Source organism: Heterocephalus glaber, unplaced genomic scaffold (genome assembly GCF_053883595.1).
Source record: "Heterocephalus glaber isolate CG9 unplaced genomic scaffold, H.glaber_assembly_v1.0 deba00001504, whole genome shotgun sequence".
NCBI classification, from domain to species: Eukaryota; Metazoa; Chordata; class Mammalia; order Rodentia; family Bathyergidae; genus Heterocephalus; species Heterocephalus glaber.
This window is the reverse complement of record NW_028258324.1, coordinates 74,566,004-74,586,454: the sequence shown is the minus strand read 5'-3', so window position 1 is coordinate 74,586,454 and position 20,451 is coordinate 74,566,004. Positions and strand designations below refer to the sequence as shown.

Here is a 20,451-nt window from a genome sequence, read left to right as displayed (position 1 = left end):
ACCTAATTATTTCTTGTTCTGAAATTCAGTCAGCAGTCTGGATATTTTGTCTAGAGGGATAATTGTTCCCTTTTCATTTGTTTTCAACCAATTAGAAATAATTAAATTACAGTGACAAGATATTCAAGATAAGAAAGACAAGACTACCTATCTGTTTCAGTCCATCCCTGCTGCCATAATAAAAAAGACTGGGCAGTTTATAAAGTATAGAAATCTATTTCTTACAGTTCTAAAGGGTAGGAGGTCCAAGGTCAAGGTGGTGCCAGACTCTGTGCCTGTGAAGGGAGGCATCTGCTTCCACAATGCTGCTTTCTTGCCGAGTCCACACATGGCGGAAGGACTGAACACTGTGTCCTCACATAGCAGGAGGGTGCAAAGTGACAGCTTCCTTCAAGCGCTTTTAGGAGGACAAAGGTCTCATGATCTAATTGCAGTCTTCAGGCCCTATTTCAATACTATTGCACTAGGCATTACTGTAAATTTCAACATGAATTTTGGAGATAGTCAAACCATAGCACTATCGCAGTCCTAACGAAGTTTTCATTTATCTTTAATTAACAAACTTTTTTTAAAAACAAAAGCTTTATGTTTATAGCAAAACTGAGAGGTAAGTACAGTGAGTTCTCACATGCCCGGTCCGCACGCATGCAGTCTCTTCCACTGTTGATATCCTGCTCCACAGTGATATGTTTGCTGCAGCTGTGGATTTTGACCAGTGTTGAATGCCATGTATCCACCACTCTGCTTTGCACTTTTCCTGCCTTAAAAATCCTCTGTGCTCTGCCTGTTGCTCTAATCTCTGGCAACTGCTGACCTTTTTACTGTCTGCATAGTTTGGGTTTTTCCCACACAGTTGGAATTGTACAGTATGTAGCCTTTTCAGGTTGGCTTTTTTTACTTAGTAATATGCATTTAAGTCTCCTTCATGTCTTTTCATGGCTCAACAGCTTATTTCTTTTATTGATGAATAATATTCAGTTGCCTAGGTGTAACGCAGTTTACCCATTCACCTACTGAAGGACATATTAGCTGCTTCCAAGTTCTGGGACTTATGAATACGGGTGCCATAATCATTTGTGTGTACTTTTCATGTGACAGTAAGTTTTAAATTCATTTGGGTAAATACTAAAGAGCATGCTTGCTGGAGTATGGCAAGAGTATGTTTAGCTTAGTAAGAAATTTCCAAACTCTATTCCAAAGTAGCCATACCATTTTGCATTCCCACCACCAACAAATGAAAGTTTCTGTTTCTCCGTATCTTCACAAGTGTTTGGTGTTGTGTTGTGGATTTTGACCATTCTGATAGGTTTGTAGTGGGATCTTGTTTTAATTCAAAATGCCCTAATGTTGTAGGATGTCGTGCATCTTTTAGTGTTTACTTGCTACCTGCTCATCTTCTTTGGTGAGGTACCTGTTTATATCTTTGCCCACTTTTAAATTGGGTTGTTCATTTTCTTACTGTGAGGCTCAATAATTTTTGTATATTTTGGATAATAGTCCTTTATCAGATGTGTCTTTTGTAAATAAATATTTGCTCACAGTCTATGGCTTGTGTTCTAATTTTCTTGATACTGTGTTCTGTAAAGCAGGAGAGTTAATTCTTTAAAAAACTGTAGATTTTTTTTATTTTAAAAAGTCATTAAAATACAATTATATACATTCTCTATTCCAAAGGAGCTGTATGTATATTGTATATGCATTTCTAGTTCCCCAAATATATTTTGATGCAACATCATACATTTCTCCTGTGATGTTATTGTGCTGGTTATCCCAGTGTAGAAAGTATATGGAAGGGAGCTATATGGTAATGAGAAACCTGATGCTCAACTCCTAATTCACTCTATACTATTCATGTGGCCTTGGGATTCATGAGCCTCATTTTCTAGTTGAATCCTGAATTATAAAACATGTCTTGTCCATCTCTCCAGGCTGTTGGGAGAATATGATTTAGAGTCCAGTACAGTACTTAGCCCAAGGAGAGCCAATGGAATGGTAGTCATGTTCAGTGATATTATTTTCTATCCTTTTTAAAAATTTAAAATCTGACAAATAAAAATTGTATGTATTCAAGGTGCATAGTGTGATGATCTGATATACATGTACACTATGTACCAATAACTGCAAATCAAGTTGATTCACACATCCATCCCTACCAATGGTTACCATTTTTGTGAGGCAAGGATAGAAAGGGATATTTTAGGTTTGAATGAAGTTCAGCTTATCAATTATTTCTTTCATGGATTGTGCCTTTGGTGTTGGATCTAAAAGTCTTTGACATACACATAGTCATCTAGGTTCTCTTCTGTTATCTTCTAAGAGTTTTATAGTTCTGTGCGTCACATCTAGGTCTATTTGAGTTAATTTTAGTGAAAGGTATAAGATCTCTCTCTAGTTCTCTCTCTCCTCTTCCTCCTGTTCTTTCTCCTCCTCCTCTTTTGGATGAGGATGTCCAGTTGTAGCTTTGGCTCCTTTGTCAAAGATAAGTTGGTTATTTTATGTGAGCTTATTTCAGAGCCCTCTACTCTGTTCATTTTATTTGTCTATTATTTTGCCAATAATATGCTGTCTTGTCATAGCTCTAAAGTAAGTCTTGAAGTCAGGTAGTCTGTGCTTTCCAACTTTGTTCCTTTCCTTCAATGTTGAATTGGCTTTTCTTGATTTTTCACCTCTCCAAATAAACTTTAGAATCACTATATTGACATCCACAAAATAATTTGCTGGAATTTTGATTGCAGCTGTGTTGAATCTATAGATCAAGTTGGGAAAACTGACATTTTTTGCAATATTGAGTCTTGTTGTCCATGAACATTTATTAAGTTCTTCTTTGACAACTTTCATCAGGGTTTTGTACTTTGGCTCATGTAGATTGTGTATTTTGTTAGATTTATTCTTAAGTATTTGAGGATGGGGGTTAAATGGTATTTTTAACTTTGAATTCCACTTGTTCTTTGGTGGTTTATAAAAAAGCAATTACTTTTTTTCACCATTAAGTTTATTGGTACATTTTAGGTATACAATACAGATACATTCATCATTGGGAGCTTGTACCTTTACATGATCTATCTTGGTTATTTTTTCCCCATTCCCCTGCCCTCCATTCATCCCCTCCACCCTTCCCTATTTACAAAGACTTTGTTTCCATTTTTTTGTTTCTCATATTAAGCAATTACTTTTATATATTCACTTTGTGTCTTGAAAACTTGTATAACTGCTTATTCTAGGAATTTGGGTTCATTCTCTAACTTTACTATATACTAGTGTGATCAAAAATATGATGAATATTTAAATTTTTAAAAGACATATTGTCGGGCCAGGGATTTTTAGCTCAGTGGTTTTGCCACCTGCTGCGCAAGCACAAAAGATCGGAGTTGGATCCCTGGTACCCCCCCCCAAAAGACATATTGTCATTAATCTCTCTCAATATACTCAAGATAGTCCCTTCACTTCAGACATACTTATTCCATCATTCTTGGCAAGGAAAACTATGAGATTTTCACCATTAATGATGATGAAAGCCATAGGATTTCTGTAGATGATATTTAATAAGATGAGGAAGTTCCCCTGGATTTCTACTTTTCTGAGTGTTTTTATCATGAATAGGTACTGGATTTTGTCAAATGTCTATTCTGCATCTACTGATCATGTGATTTTTCTTTTTATCCTGTGGATGTGGAAGATCACATTGGTAGTTTTTTGTTTTGGTTCCAGGGATTGAACTCAGGACCTTGTGCTCATGAGGCAGTTGTGGTGCCACTGAGCTAAATCCCTGCCCCTCACATTGTTTTGTTTTGTTTTGTTTTTGTACCGGGGATCAAACTCGGGACCTTGCAGTTGCGAGCCAGGTGGCAGAACCACTGAGCTAAATCCCCGGCCCCCTCACATTGAGTTTTTGAATGTTGAACCAGCCATGTATGGCTGGGGTAAATCCCACTTTCTCATGGTGTGTACATTGTTGGATTATACATTATACATTGTTGGATTCAATTTGCTACACTTCTTGAGAGATTTTTCCATGCATGTTCATGAATGCTATCAGTCTATATTTTTCTTTCTCTTGAAATGTCTTTGTTTTTTGTATTATGGTAATACTGGCTTCATGAAAAGAGTTAAGAAGTATTTCCTTTGCCACCATCTTCTTGGGGAGACCATAGAGAATTGATACCATTTCTCCCATAAATGAGAGAATTCACAAGTTAACCATTTGTACCTCATGATTTCTGCTTTGGAAAGTTATTAATTATTGATTCAATTTCTTTAATAGATACAGCTCATAAAGTCTATTTCTTCCGTGAATCTTGTCAGATCTTTAAAGGACTTGGTCCATTTTATCAAGGTTATCAAACTTGTTGGTACAGAGTTGTACATGATGTTCCCTATTTATCCTTTTAATAGCTATGGAATCTATCATCATGTTCCCTCTTTCACATCTGATATTAGTAATTTGTCTTCTCTTTATGTTTCTTAGGCTAGCATGAGGCTCACTGGTGTTATTGATCTTTTTAGAGAAACAACAAATTTTGGGAGCAGCAATTTGCACTGTGACCTCACTTCCCTGTGGGATCTGAGAGTTATCTTTTCAGTTTGTTCAGCTGTTGGCTTGTTAAAACAAAGGGCTGAAAAAAAAAAAAAAAACAAACAACCAAAGGGCTGACTTTTAAGCTGTTTAAACTTTAGACCGGAAGCCAGAAGTCTAGTTTATTTTTACATAAAATTCATTGTCCTAAATCTAGAGAGTATTCTTAATTTTCTAATAGGTTGGGAGATTTATGGTTAAGAGCCTTAATTTTTTAAAACTACACTTCGGTGGTATTTTTGCATAATATTGGTATGACTAGGGCCAAGTTGGTTTCCAAGTTTTCCATTAGGGTGAAAAACAATCCTTATTTAATATTTAGAACAAATAAAATACAGCAAAAGAGTGGACTTGACATTCCTGCCCAAGTGTATAAGTGATTTTCAAATTTAATTGTTAGCTGAAGTCTCAGTTCTAACTTTCTGGTTTCGGTATGACTTGGATGGGTGGATTGGCAATAAGAACAAAGGCTCTGGCAGTTAATACTTGCATTATGGCTCAAAACTAGTTCTGTGGATGGGAGCTCAGTTGTTATTACTCCACACTAAAGGAGCTAACCGAACTAGCCTTGTCAGGTTTACAGGCACATTGCTAACATTTTTCAACTAAACTGCAACAGATGGAAATCACTTACCATTGTTAGATGCACAAACTCCTGGAGTGTGCTGCAGCAACAGGGTGGGGCAGGGAGGGGAAAGCATTTATTAAACCACCTCCACTCCATGCGACAGTCGCCATCATCATGCTAGGGTACATGCCACACTAAGACAAAGACAGGTAAGTCCCCTTAACTTTTGCTATTGGTTCTCCAAATAACTATTGATAAATCACAGAAACTTTCTATTCCAATTTCCTATTTTTTTTTTTCCCTCAAAACAAGTTTACTTAAATAAGGGCTTAAATACATTACATAACATAAAAACTGGAAGGAGAAACCCAAAACCAGTTGTTACTTCACATGGCGCTGGGGGCTGCTGCGAGCAAGGAGCAAGTGGTCGCCGGCTACACTGCCAGCCAGTCAGGCGGGTTTGTTCCCTTGTCAGAAGTTTAACTGCATCGGGCTGGCCCTTCGGGCTGGGGTTTGGTGTCCTTAGCTAGGCTTCTGGTCCCCAAGCCCGGCAGCCAGTTGGGTGTCACCGCCTTGCTGGGCAGGGCGCCCAGTTGTCACCTGGTGGGGTGCGACACCAAGGGCTCCCTCTAGTGGCGCCGCCACGCCACCGCCTCGCCTCACGCCGCGCTCTCTTCTAGGGGCGGGGACTGCGCAGAGCTCAGAGCTCGGGGGCGGACAGCTGCCGCGGTCTCAGGCCCTGCTGGAAGGAACATCGAGGCACAGCCGATTCAGGCTGTGCACTGCCGGCCCCTCCTGCGTGAGCTCTTCAAATGAGGGACTTCCAGACTAGACGGTATGGCTCTTTTCAGTTTACTGCATGTAGGAGTTGCACTAGTCCCCAAATGGTCACATTACACAAGCCGCGAGGTTTTCAAACTCGTGACAACGGACGGGAGGTTCTACTATTGCAAGGAAATCCTCACTTAAGCTTCAGTGAGCCACAAGCACTTAAAACCCATGAACCTTCAGCTGATCGTCCTTAGCCGGTCCACTCTACCGGAAATGGCGTATGTTCTCGCGCTGGTCACCCCGCGCTGGAGTACTTCTCCGTATTCTGGAGGTTCGATTGCTGCACCACTGCAGGCAAATTTCTTCTTAAACGCCTTCACCAGTTTCTTTTTATCGTAGTCATCAGCGATCCCTTGCACAGTGTTAAGGGTCTCCTGCCGTTTCTCTGCTGGATTCTTATATGGATATAATCCTCAGTGAGGCAGGAAGCAGGTCATCACCCCTACTTGCGTCAGCAAAGGGGTCGAAAGAGTGGAGGTTCTGGGTAGCGGACATACGGTACGACCCCTTCCCCTCGGTGGAAATGGCCTGCGGAAGGCGGCTGCAGCTGCGGAAGAAGGCGGGAGGGGGGACGGATCGCCGGGAAGCAGGGGGCTCAAGGGGGCTCAAGGGGGCGGCAGCTGAGTCCTCGGCCGCGGCTCGGAGGCTGGCCCCGATTTCCTATTTCTAGGATGGAAATAATATTAAGAATGATCAACAGGCTTGATTGGGCAACATTTTGAATTCCTTAAGCTGTAACATGGTCAATAAAAAGCGTTTATTTGGTCCCCGTGGATGCGGATTCCAGCAGTTTCTAGGCACTTACCGGAATCATAAAGGAAGCTGAGGAGACATCTTTATTTCCAAGTAATTGTTATACCTCACTGACAAGACAATACCAGGGAGAGTAGGGAAGCACACTAACAAGCACATAACCAACTGCAGCCGCTGACAAGGACTCTGATCTCTCAGTGCTCCCTGTCCACGTTCAGAGAAGTGAACTGACGCTCTGGAGGACTCAGGAAGCAAAACTGGCCTTCTGTAGTGAGTTCACCTCTGAGGGTCGAATTGTTTTGGAAAATCATCTTAGCAAAATTTCATGCCACTATGTGATTTTTGTTTTAAAGGTCTTGTACTCCAGAATTAATTTTTATAATAAAAATGACAGTCAATCTAGTATAACGACATGTGTTAATCATCACCATAATTATCAATTTTGTTTAAATACATCTTTCCCTCGGAGAAAAGAATGCACATATATACATAAATGGTTTAATGTATGGTCTTAGAATACGGAACTAATAATTTAAGAAGTAACAGCAATAGGGATACTGTCTACGCTACTGAACCTGAGAGAAATATTTCACAACACCTGCAGGAGGAGTTACAGTAAATCAGACTACACTAAGAAAGGGAGAAGGTAGCTAAGCAACACTTTCACAGCTCGAAGGAGAAAAGCTTTAAAATAAAAGCCCTATATTTATCTATGAAATGTATATTCATCAGCACAGCTAAATGTTTCCACAAACTGATTAGAAGCACCTAATACAGCAAAAATCCCAAGCTGGGCATATAGTACAGCAACGAGCTTGCAGGTCAGATACATGTTCTGGTGCTGTCAGTTACCTCTCTTCCTCCACACCTGCCTGGGTCACCCACTCTGTTATGTCTATTAAAAATTAATAACCTGGATGGTGCTCATGCAGTGGCTTTGTGAAAGCTATGCAGCACACTTCAGTGAAAATAAAAACCAAGCTCTTTGAGACTGTGACCACAGTCATGTAGCCTGTAATGAGGTTTCTATCTTTCCAATGATTAAAAATGCTTATCCACATCTTTGTACTTTTAGAGAAAGATATACACTTTCATTCTCTAGTTTCTGGTGTATTTTAGTTTGCTTTACCAGCCACTTTTTTTTTCCAGTGTGGGGATTTGAACTCAGAGCTCAAACATGCAAAGCAAGTGCTCAACCACTGAGCTACATTCCTAGCCTAGGCTAATCACTTTTGCCTGTGAAATCTTAAGTGCTTTTCCTGCCAGCTATTTGCAACTCTTCTAGATTGATGTAGACAATGATGTATTCATATATCAGCTTCCCTCAAAACAGCCCTGATTTGAAATAATTGACAACTTATGTGGCATAAATACTTCCAATTTCAAAGTTCCAAGATTCAATATCTAGCTCCACAAATTACTGAATACTTAATAAGATCTCATGCACAGTCAAGAGCCAGCTCTAGCCATGTAAATAATATGACCACAGCTTGTTTTGCACAACTTGCAACAGCATTTTCACTAACCACTCACTCACTCATAGCATGACAGGGTTCCTCCAGCTCTGAGCATAGACGACCATAACATATTTCAGTGTGGAATCAATGATGGGTGAAAATTGGTCCCTCTGTGAATCCCAGCAGAGGTAAAGCTAAATAAGCCAATTTACTCAGAACCAAGCATTTATTGCATCACAGATTATTTCCTACTTGCCAGGAAATGTAATAGAGCCAAGACACCAATTGCTGTTTGTTTTCTGCCTCCAGTGTGGACTAAATGGAATGGATATCCAATAAGCTGTATTAAACTGAAGAACGCATTTTGGAAATGGTGAGGGGACACACTGCCAGCATTAACGTCAGAGGGAATTATGGATGTGAACACTTTCTACTACTGTATAAAAATGCTCCTGCTACAAATGTTCAGTGGCATAAATAATGACTGCACCTACACAGGTTTTGCTCTTGGCAGCTCAAATCCAGAAAGGCAACTGATATTTTCAATGTCAACATTTTGGAGGGCAACTCTTTTCCAGATTTATTAGGGTGCCATTATTTCAGCATGGATGTATCAGGGGAAAACAATCAAAAGAAAAATAAAAGTTGAAAGATTTAAAATACAGGATGCTGCTGCTGCTGCCGCCTCCTGCCTGTCACAGGAGACTGTTTCTCCTCTGCCATGCTGCTCTGCCATGCACCCTGGCTTGGGGGGACTATGGATTGAAACCTCTACAAACTACAGGCAGGTCTGCCCATGCCCTACCGAGGTCCTGAGTCATACAGAACACGGTGAATCAGCCCGCTGCACACAGGAAGGTCTGTGCACACCCTACCGAGGTCCTGAGTCATGTGGAAGACACCGAATCAACCCGCTGCAGACAGGTAGCTACCTGGTTCCACACTACAAAGATGCAAAGAACACCAGACCACCAGACCAAGGTACTGAGTCCCACTGTTCCCGGCCCAGAGGTAGGGGCTTCTGAGCCACTGTCCCACTGCTCCTGGTCCAGAGGAAGGGGCTTCTCGGTCACCATCCCTCTCGCTGCTCCCAGCCCAGAGGAAAGGGCTTCTGAGCTGCCATCCCACTGCTCCTGGCCCAGAGGAAGGGGCTTCCAGGCCACCATCCCTCCCACCGCTACCGGCCCAGAGGGAGGGGCTTCTGAGCTGCCATCCCACTGCTCCTGGTCCAGAGGAAGGGGTTTCCCGGCCACCATCCCTCCCGCTGCTCCCAGCCCACAGGAAAGGGCTTTTGGGTCACCATCCCTACCGCTGCTCCCGGCCCCTGTCCCACCTCTCCCAGCTCAGAGGAGGTAATCCGTGCAGGTGCTAACAGACCCCCGCCTCAGTCGAAATGAGAAAACACGTAAATAAGTCTCAAAACCAGACTTCCAGATCACCTACAGCAACCCCAAAGGGAAATGAGATGGAACACTCTGATACCCAACCACCTGGACCCACTGAACTGGCAACAAAAGGGGATCTGGAAAAAATGAAATCAGAAATAATTTCTCAGATAACAGGAGAAATTGTGCCCCTAGTGCAAGACATGATTAATAAATCTAGAGAGGCGCTCTGGAACATGATGGAATCCCAACATAAGAAACAAATGGAATCCATAAAACAGATGCAAATAGATTTCCAGGACATGAAAAACTCCATTGAAAGTCTACACAGCAGAATGAGCCAATGTGAGGACAGAATTTCAGATATAGAAGATAAGATTGCAATTAGTGACCAGGAAAAGAAAAACTGCTTCAAAATTATAAGGGAACATGAGAAATCAATTCAGCAGCTGCTAGATAATGCAAAAAAGAATAACATAAGACTGATTGGGCTCAATGAAGAAACAGGAGAGAGTGCAGATGACATAAAAAATCTCTTCACAGAAATAATGGCAGAAAACTTCCCAAGCTGGGGAAAAGAGCTTGACATACAGATAAGTGAGGCATATAGGACTCCAAATAGCCTTGATCAAAAAAAATCTACACATAGGCATATAATTGTTAAGATTCCAGAAACACAACAGAAGAACAAAGTTCTCCAAGCAGTCAGAGAAAAGAAACAAATCACATGCAAAGGAAAGCCCATCAGAATCACAGCAGACTTCTCAACACAAACCATCAAGGCAAGAAGAGCTTGGAGTGACATATTCCAAGCCCTAAAAGAAAACAGCCTCCAACCCAGATTGAGGTACCCTGCAAAACTATCTTTCAAAATGGATGGAGAAATAAGATACTTTCATGACAAAGAGCACCTTAGGAACTTCGTGAATACCAAACCAGCACTCCAAAGAATTTTACACAATATCCTAGGAACAGACATCGAGGATCACAATCCCAGGAAGCAAAGCAGAATGAACCCATCTGGCATGACAAGAAATTAAATGTAAAGGGGGGAGAGCCCAACAAAAAGAAAACGTCATGGCAATGACAAGTCAATACGTTTCAGTTATAACCATCAATGTTAATGGTCTCAATTCACCAATCAAAAGAAATAGACTGGCAGAATGGGTCAAGAAGCAAAATCCAACAATATGCTGCATACAAGAAACACACTTCATTCAAAAGGAAACTCACAGACTGAAAGCTAAAGGGGGAAAACAATACTTCATGTGACAGGAACCTGAAAAAAAGCAGGAGTAGCTATCCTCTTGGCAGATCAAGTAGATTTCAAACCAACACTGATTAAGAGAGACAAAGAAGGACACTACATTCTTGTAAAGGGAAGAATCCAAGAGGAAGAGATGACAATCATAAATATCTGTGCACCAAACACTAGTGCACCCAACTATATAAAACAAATATTAACAGACATGAAAAGTCATATATGCACTAATACAACTGTAGTGGGGGACCTCAACACCCCACTGTCACAAATAGATAGATCAACTAGACTAAAAATAAGTAATGAAATACTAGAACTCCATCGAACTCTTGAACAAATGAACTTAACAGATGTTTACAGAGTCTTCCACCCCATAAAATCAGAATACACATTCTTCTCAGCTGCACATGGGTCATTCTCCAAAATAAACCACATACTCACACATAGAACATGTTTAAGTAAGTGCAAAGGAATTGAAGTTATCCCCTGTATATTATCAGACCATAGTGCGATGAAATTGGAGAGCCATAGCAAAAGAAACTCAAAAAATTTCCTAAACACTTGGAAATTGAACAACACACTTCTTAATAACCAATGGGTCACGGAGGAAATTAAAGAAGAAATCAGACAGTTCCTTCAATTAAATGACAATGACAATACAACATATTGGAATCTATGGGACACAATGAAAGCAGTCTTACGAGGGAAATTCATAGCAGTGAATATGCATATTAGGAAAACAGAACGAGCCCAATTAAACAACCTGATGCTGAACCTCAAGCTTCTAGAAAAAGAAGAGCAGGAAAACCCCAAAGCTCATACAAGGGAGGAAATTATAAAGATCAGAGGAGAAATCAATGCAATGGAGACTAAGAGAATGATACAAAAAATCAATGAAGCCAAGAGTAGGTTCTTCAAAAGAATCAACAAAATTGACAAACCTTTAGCCAACCTTGTCAGAAAAAGGAAAGAAAAGGCCCAAATCCATGCAATTAGGAATGAAAAGGGTAAAATTACAACAGACCCAGCAGAAATCCAGAGGATCATCAATACCTACTTCCAGAACCTATACGCCAATAAGATGGACAACACAGAAGAAATGGACAGATTCCTAGATACATACGAATTACCAAAGTTGAACGAAGAAGACCTAAAAATTCTGAACAACCCAGTATCAACCAATGAAATTGAAAATGTAATTAAAAACTTATCAACTAAGAAAAGCCCGGGTCCTGATGGCTTCACTGCTGAATTCTACAAGACATTTAGAGAGGAAGTGCTGCCACTACTGTTTAAACTCTTCAATGAAATTGAAAGGGAAGAAATACTCCCAAATTCCTTTCTGGAAGCAAGCATCACCTTGATCCCCAAAGCAGAGAAAGACCCAAATGAAAAAGAGAACTATAGGCCAATCTCACTAATGAACATAGATGCAAAAATCCTTAATAAGATAATGGCAAATAGAATGCAGAAGATCATCAAGAAGATCATACACCCTGATCAAGTGGGATTCATCCCAGGGATGCAGGGATGGTTCAACATACACACATCAATCAATGTAATACACTATATCAATAGAGCCAAGGACAAAAACCATATGATTATCTCCATAGATGCAGAAAAAGCATTTGACAAAATCCAACATGCATTTATGATAAAAACCCTACAAAAAATTGGAATAGATGGTCTCTACCTCAAACTGATAGAAGCCATCTATGAAAAACCAACAGCCAATATCATACTAAATGGTCAAAAACTGAAATCCTTCACACTCAAATCAGGAACAAGACAAGGATGTCCACTATCACCACTCTTGTTCAATATAGTTTTGGAAACATTAGCTATGCCAATTAGACAAGAGAAAGGAACAAAAGGAATAAAGATAGGAAATGAAGAAGTCAAATTGTCATTATTTGCAGATGACATGATACTCTATATAGAAGACCCCAAGAACTCCACCAAAAGTCTTCTAGACTTAATAAGCAAATTCAGTCAAGTAGCTGGTTACAAGGTCAACACACAAAAATCAATAGCTTTCCTCTACACCAATGGCAGAATCACTGAGAGAGAAATAGGGCAAATAATTCCTTTCACAATAGCATCCAAAAAACTGAAATACCTAGGAATCATCCTAACAAAAGAAATTAAAGACCTCTTCTCTGAAAACTATGGCACTCTGAAAAGAGAGATTGAAGATGATATCAGAAAATGGACAGACATCCCCTGCTCCTGGGTAGGAAGGATTAATATAGGGAAAATGGCCATACTTCCAAAACTGCTATATAGATTTAATGCAATTCCAATTGAGATCCCAGCAGCATACTTCATAGACCTCAAGAAAACAATCCAAAAATTCATTTGGAGCAAGAAGAGACCCAGAATAGCAAAAGCAATTCTAGGTAACAGAGACATGGCAGGGGGTATCACAATCCAGAACCTGCAACTCTACTACAAAGCTACTGTGATAAAAACAGCATGGTACTGGCAAAGAAACAGACTTGAGGACCAGTGGAACAGATTAGAAGATGCAGAAACAATGCCAGACACACTCAGCCACCTCATCTTCGACAAAGGAGCCAAACACCCTCACTGGAGGAAAGATAGCCTGTTTAATAAATGGTGCTGGAAAAATTGGGCTTCAACTTGCCAAAGATTAAAACTAGACCTGTATCTCTCACCATGCACTAAACTAAAATCAAAATGGATTGAAGATCTAAATATTAAAATAGAAACTCTGAACCAGTTGGAACAGAGGTTAGGTAGAACCCTTGAAGACATCGGTGTAGGAAAAGATTTTATAAACAAAACCTCAGTTGCCCGTGAACTAGCACAAACAATCAACAAATGGGATCTCTTCTTATTAAAAGGCTTCTGCACAGCAAGAGAAACTACCAGCAGTGTGAAGAGACAACCCACAATGTGGGAAAAAATCTTCACCTGCTCTTTCTCAGACAAAGGTCTACTATCTCGAATCTATAAAGAACTTAAAAAGATCAGACCTCCCAAATTTAAAGACCCAATCCAAAAATGGGCATCTGAAATGAACAGACATTTCTCAGACAAAGAAGTAGAAATAGCAAATAAATACATGAAAAAGTGTTCAACATCACTGGTCATTCCAGAGATGCAAATGAAAACAAAGCTGAGATTCCACTTCACTCCAGAAAGACTAGCTGCTATCATGAAATCAACCAATAACAAATGCTGGCGGGGCTGTGGGTAAAGAGGAACCCTGCTCCACTGCTGGTGGGAGTGTAGACTGGTGCAAGCACTGTGGAAATCAGTATGGAGATACCTCAAAGAACTAGGTCTGGAAGTCCCATTGGACCCCACTATTCCACTGCTGGGGATCTTCCCCAAAGAATTAAAAGAATCATACCACAGTGATATATGTGCGCCCATGTTCATAGCAGCGCAGTTTGTAATAGCTAAAACTTGGAAACAGCCCAAATGCCCATCAACTGGAGACTGGATAAAAAAAATGTGTTTTTTTTATAAAATGGAGTACTACTCAGCCATAAAAATGAGAAATTAGAGACATTTATAGCTAAGTGGATGCACATTGAGGCGATACTCTTAAGTGAAATAAATAGGACACACATGTATAAATAAATAGTTTCTCTGGTGTGAGAAACTGAAAGTGTAAATAAGGACTAAATGTATAATAGATAATGTGAAATAGGAAGAAAAGGGGCAAAGGGGAAGGAAGTGGGAGGGCTAGGGGAAAAGATAGAAGGGAATGGGATTAATATGAGAAAATGGAAAAATAGGAACAAAATCTTTGTAAATAGGGAGGACTGGAGGGGTTGAAGGGAGGGCTGGGCAAGGGTGAAAAATAAGATCCAAGAGAGACTATGTAAAGGTGCAAATTTCCAATGATGAATGTCATTATATTGTATACCTAAAATGTACCAATGATTAGAATGAATAATCGATAATGTAAAATAGGCAGAAAAGGTCCAAAGGGGTAGGGGTAGTGGGAGGGGCAGGGGAAAGGAAAGAAGGGAAAGGAAAAATGATGAGAAATGGAAAAAATGGAAATAAAGTCTTTGTAAATAGGGAAGGGTGGAGGGCATGAAGGGAAGGCTAGGAATGGGGAAACAATAAGAACCAAGATGCATTATGTAAAGGTACAATTCCCAATGAGAAATGTAATTGTGTTGTATACCTACAATGTACCAATAAAAGAATTTAATACAAAAAAAAAGATCTAAAATATGGCAGGAAAAAACCCTTTTGAATTGATTATACTGAAAACAATATTTCAGGGCTCTTCTATTGTATCAAATGGAATGGAAGGCAGAGAAAAGAAACACTTAAGATTCTTTCCCCCAAATCATCCTAACTTCTAGTTTCCTGGGGCAGGGGACTTGACAGAAAATTAAATGCTAGCCTCTCTGGCCTCTTTTTTCCTCTCTCCTCCCTACCCCCACCTGCAGTGGCACTGGAGCTTGAAATTGGACAATCACTTCTATGGCTTCCATCTCAGTTTCAGTTTGGGTTTTCCAAGGAGTCATGAAAATTACTCAAAAAGAATATCAGCACCAGAGCTTGGAGATGGTTATGTTTGGATCTTAATGTCCTTCAAAGGCCCTTACACTAAAGGACTGGCCACCAGCCTGGGCCCTACTGAAAGGTGAAGGAAGCTCCAGGAGCTGGGGCCTAATGGAAGGAAGGCAGGTCACTGGGATGTGCCCTTGAGGGGGACATGGGACCCCTGGGCCCTCTCTCCTTCTCTCTTTCCTTGTTTCTCAGCTGCTATGAGGTGAACAGATCTCCCCTGCCACATGTTCCTGCTTTCACGTACAGAGGGAAAGCCCAAGAGAGCCTAGGCTCTAATTTCTGAAACTGAGCCCAAAATAAATCTCTCCTCCTTATAAGGTGATTGTCTCAGGAATTTTGCCACAGTGAGAGAAAGCTGAGTTGAAGAGATTTCAAAGGTCATAACTGATTCTTGCCACACTGCAATAAGGCTATCTGGCCCTGCTACACTAGGGTATGAGCATATTCAGCCACACATCTGCCTTCCTAATGTTGGAACCACCACAGAACATGGCGGTGGAGGATGTGACCATGTCCTGCATCTCTCCTGGGTCCCTATGATCCCCCAACCCATCCTGCCTGATTGTGCTAATCCTACTGCCCATACCTGCTTCTTCCTGCTCAGCTCACTTTCCTCCTCTGCAGTGGTGTTAGGAGCGTAGGGGACAGGCTCCCATCCTAGCAGGATAAAGTCCACCAAGTCATGACTTTCTCACCGTTCTCACTGCTCCAGCCAAATTCCATGCTTAACATTAAGTGAAAACAAAAAATGCATGTCCGTTTGGGTCTTCCGGGAGCAGCCTGAGGCAGAGCTCAGTGTTCAGGAGTGTCCTGCACACCAACCTGTGGGAAGGAGGGGAAGTGGGACCGGCTAGAAGTCGAGCTTCAATGCAAGCTCAGTAGCTTCAGCCACACAGAACCAAGAGCAGAACTGGCTCAGCAGAGCTGGCCCACTTCATACCCTAGCTCTGTCCATCATTACACAGGAGCCTTTCCGGAAGGTGCAGCCTTGGTGAGAGGGCTCCTTACAGCAGTGTGCTCCCTGGCAGGACTAAAACCGGCAAGGCGGTCACTGAAGCACTCACTGTGGTTGGGGCAGTGTCCTTCCTTGAAGGGGATCTGAGTCCTGCATGCGAGCGTCTGTGACTATTTGCCTCCACCCTGAAAAACATCTGTCTATATCTTTTATACACCTTATATAAGAGGGTACCTAGTAACACATTAAAAACTATTTCTAAACTATTTTAAAACTGGTGCTGTGGCTTAATATTAAGCAGGCAAAAGTAAGCAAACATCAACACAAACACCTCCCCTTATACAAAAATTAACTCAAACAAGTCATAGACTTAGATGTAACTTTAAAACCCATAAAAATTTTTAGGAAAAAAATCTTTGAGACCCCAGGTAAGACAAACAATTCTTAGACTTGAGAGGAACAATAGGAAATAGGAAGACAGATCTTTGGTAAATGGGATCTTGAGATGGAGGAAAGCAGGAGGGAAGAGAAATAAAAAGAATTAAGATGCATCATATACATGTACCTACACTCCAAAATGAATGTAATCATTATGTACCACAAATATGTGCTAATAAAAATAAATTTTTTTAAAAGAATTACTGGACTTGACACAAAAAGCATAAAACCATCACAAAGCCAATTAACTAGATTTCATCAAATTAAAAACTTTTGCTCTGCAAAGGCCCATGTGAAAATGATGAAAAGGCAAACTACAGGTGGCAGAAAATACTTGTAAAATATATGACTGACAAAGGGCTGATATACCTACAGAATATAAAGAACTTCCAAAACCCAAGTTAAAAAATGGGCAAAATACATAAACAGGTATTTCACTGAAAAGAACATACAGATGGGAGAAGGCCAGGGATTTAGCTCAGAGCCTCCCTGGCAAGTGCAAGGTCCTGAGTTTGATCCCTGGTACCAAACCACCCCCCCTCAAAACCACCGGCAAACACAGAGGTAAAAAAGATGTGCAACATCATCAGCAAGTGCGAAGTAAACCCACAAAAGGACACTGCCAAGCCCTACTAAGTGGCCACAATAAACAACCGAGGCCACACCAGAGGCTGAGAGGGTATGGGGCAGAGCGTCAATCAGAGCTTGCTGCTGGGAGCATAGAATGGCACAGCCACTCTGGAAAAGTTTGGTAGCTTTTGCTTTTAAAAGTCTTTTTTAAAAATTAGTACATGTTTGCAGTACATAATGTTTGCATTCCCTGTGTGGAGTTGGGACGTGTGTGTAACGCGCCCAGATGCCTTTTTCCATCCTTCCTATCTGAGAAAGATCTATCTTCCTACTTCCTATTTCCTACCTTTTTATTTTGCTCTATTTATATTTTGGGTTTCTCATATAAGAGAAACCATTTAAGGTTGTGTCTTATTTATTTAACATTATGGTCTGAAGATACATCCATTTTGCTACAAATGGCTCAAATTTATCTTTCTTTATGGGGAGTAGTACTCCATTGTATATTAATGCCACATTTTATCTATCCATCTGCTGATGAACATATAGACTTCTTCCAAGACTTAGCTACTATGAATTGTGTTGCTATAAACATTGGTATGCATGTATCACTATAATATGTCTTTAACTCTTTTGGGAAGATACCTAGAAGGGGAATAGGTGGTCAAATGGAATTTCTAGTTTTAGTTTTTTGAGGAATCTCCATATTGATTTCTACCTCAGAGGACTAATATCTAATAAATACATGAAGAAATGCTTGATATCACTGGCCAGTAGAGTAAAGCAACTTAAAACAACACTGAGATTCCATCTTAACCCAGAAAGAATGGCCATCATCAAGAAATCAATAACAAATGCTGGAGAGATGCAGGGAAAAAAGAACTCTTCTACATTGTTGGTGGGAATGTAAGCTAGTACAGCCACCTTGGAAATCAGTTTTTGCTTTTTTAGCATGCAAGTGTCATACGACCCAGCAACTGCATACTAGGCTTTTATCCCTGGAAATAAAACTTAGGTTTACACAAGAACCTGTATACAAGTGCGTATGGTAGCTTTGAACACAGATATTCTTCAACAGGTGAATAGCTGAACTATGGTGCATCCAAACACGGAATGCTACTCAGCCAACAGAAAAGAATGAACTCTGGATACTGCCAACAAGTTTAATGAAATCTCCAGGGAATTATGCTGAGAGAAAAAAAAGTCAATCCCAAAGGTTACTTCCCAAAAGTCAATCCTACTGTATGGTTCAACCAGTTTTTGCAAGTGCTTGCTTGGCAGGCATGTGGCAAAGATCCAGGCCCTGTGATAGCTGTGATATTGCTCAGCATTTTCCCCAGAGAAACCAATGTTGAGGGGCTGGAAATTAAAGAAAACCTGAAGCCACAAAGTGCTAGTCATCAACTTATACTTGGTGTTGCTGGTACAATGGCAGCTCTCAGCTCTTTGGGTCACAGATCTGGTGCACAGCATGTGGAGCAAGATATGTACTTTCCCAAGAGGTCAAAGTAGCTGATGGTTATCTCCTGATCTAAGCTCTGCTTAACTAAGTAACTGGTTGGCAGGTCACCAAAAGGAAGTGCATTCCGAGGCAGAGGATGAAGCTGGCCTTAAACTCTGGGAGATACCATTTTAGGGGACCACCAAAATGCAGGAAGGTAGTAATGGAAGAGAAGATCTGTTCCAAGCCATGGTTGAGGTTGGTGTTGGCAGCGCCCTCAATGTACAGATTACAGTGACAGGTGTTACCCTCATTTTCTTTCAAGAAGACACAGTTCAAGCACTCCAGGATAGAGTGGTGATCAGGATGGGTGGATGGTTGAATCCAGCTTGGACTTCTTGGCATAGTCAGGGACAGCTTCTTCATCAGCTCCAAGGTAAAGCACGAGCCAGGCAGGATCATCAACTCCCACAGCCGTAGGCACCATTGTCAATTTCTGGATAAACTCAGCATTGAATCAGTAATCACCTTTTTATTGTGCAGCAGCCACAGGTATCTATGAGAACAAGCTCAAGTCCACAAAGATGTCTGAGGGTACACGCTTGCCAGCCCAACTTTTGCGTACTACTGCAGGAGTCAGGTGCTGTCATATCCTAGGAATTTGTTATCTGACTTGGTGCTACTAGGCTGGGGCTGTGTTCCAAGCAGCAGAGTCCCCAACAACTAGGTGGGCCAAAAAGACTGGAGAGCCCCCAGCCTAGATGTGCTCTGACAGGTGGAGATTACAGAAGGCCAGTTTCTACAGACACATTCCAAGTCTAGCAAACCATGGATTCCTACTGAAGTGTTTTGTATGGGTCTCGGGTTCCCTAACATATTTTGTGAATTAGGTCAAATACAATAGTTATTTCTGTGCTCGAGGTTACAAGTGGCTCCCCTGCCCCGGAAAGAAGATATCCTTCCTATTTTTGAGGGATTTCTGGTATAGTGAAAAAGATAATCCATACTGTCCTTTAAAAAGTTCTAACAACTACACAAAAGAAATTTATTTGAGTGCCCAGTGGGTGACAGACGCATATCAGGTCTACAAGGGGATCAGAGGAGAAGAAAACGGTGGCTGCGGTGAGAAAAGTGAGTTAGGGTAAATTACCCCGACGAAGGGCCTTGGTGACCACCCGCTCGGGTCTCCCTCCTGGAAATCCAGGAGCTACTCTTCTCCTTACAGCCAACAAAACCCTCCTAGCTTCGGTCGGCGACTTCACTGAGATGTTGCAGGACCTCGGGAGCTGGGCACTTCGGACGCCTGCCAGGTCGGGAGTTGCGTTTCCCCCACGTCCCCAGTACCTCTCAAGAGGGCAGGCTCTCACGAGCTGCACAGCACACACGCGTGGGGAGTCACCGCTGGTTCTCTCTGCCCCGCTCGTCCCGAGCTCGGCCCAGGGCAGCGCCCCGCCCACGGGGGCTCCCTCGGGCACCTGGCGCGGGTCAGAGGCAGCACCTGATACTGAGACTCACCCGAGCGGGCGGGCTGACGCCCGAGGACACCCCTCATTTCGACGAGGGGCGACCTGACTCGCCGGACGAGCCTCACGAGATCCTCAGGCTCCACCACCTCCCTCAACGCCCACTCAGCCGCGCCCGGCGGGAGGGCGCACG

General features: G+C 41.6%; 1 long non-coding RNA gene and 1 pseudogene across 8 annotated transcripts in view; both read right to left on the bottom strand.

The window, feature by feature from the left end:
- The window catches only part of LOC110348928 (uncharacterized), a 47,379-nt gene extending 27,065 nt beyond the window's left edge, over nt 1-20,314 (bottom strand). For all 7 annotated transcript variants that reach the window (XR_015441085.1, XR_015441083.1, XR_015441082.1 and 4 more), the window contains exon 1: nt 20,140-20,314. This is a non-coding gene — a long non-coding RNA (uncharacterized LOC110348928). The remainder of the gene's footprint in view (nt 1-20,139) is intronic.
- LOC101709048 (eukaryotic translation initiation factor 1 pseudogene) lies at nt 5,972-20,438 on the bottom strand (annotated as a pseudogene). The gene is made up of 2 exons (XR_015441078.1): nt 20,311-20,438; nt 5,972-6,638 (listed from the first exon to the last, which is right to left on the bottom strand). The product of XR_015441078.1 is annotated as a eukaryotic translation initiation factor 1 pseudogene (transcript).
- Between the last annotated feature and the right edge of the window lie 13 nt (nt 20,439-20,451).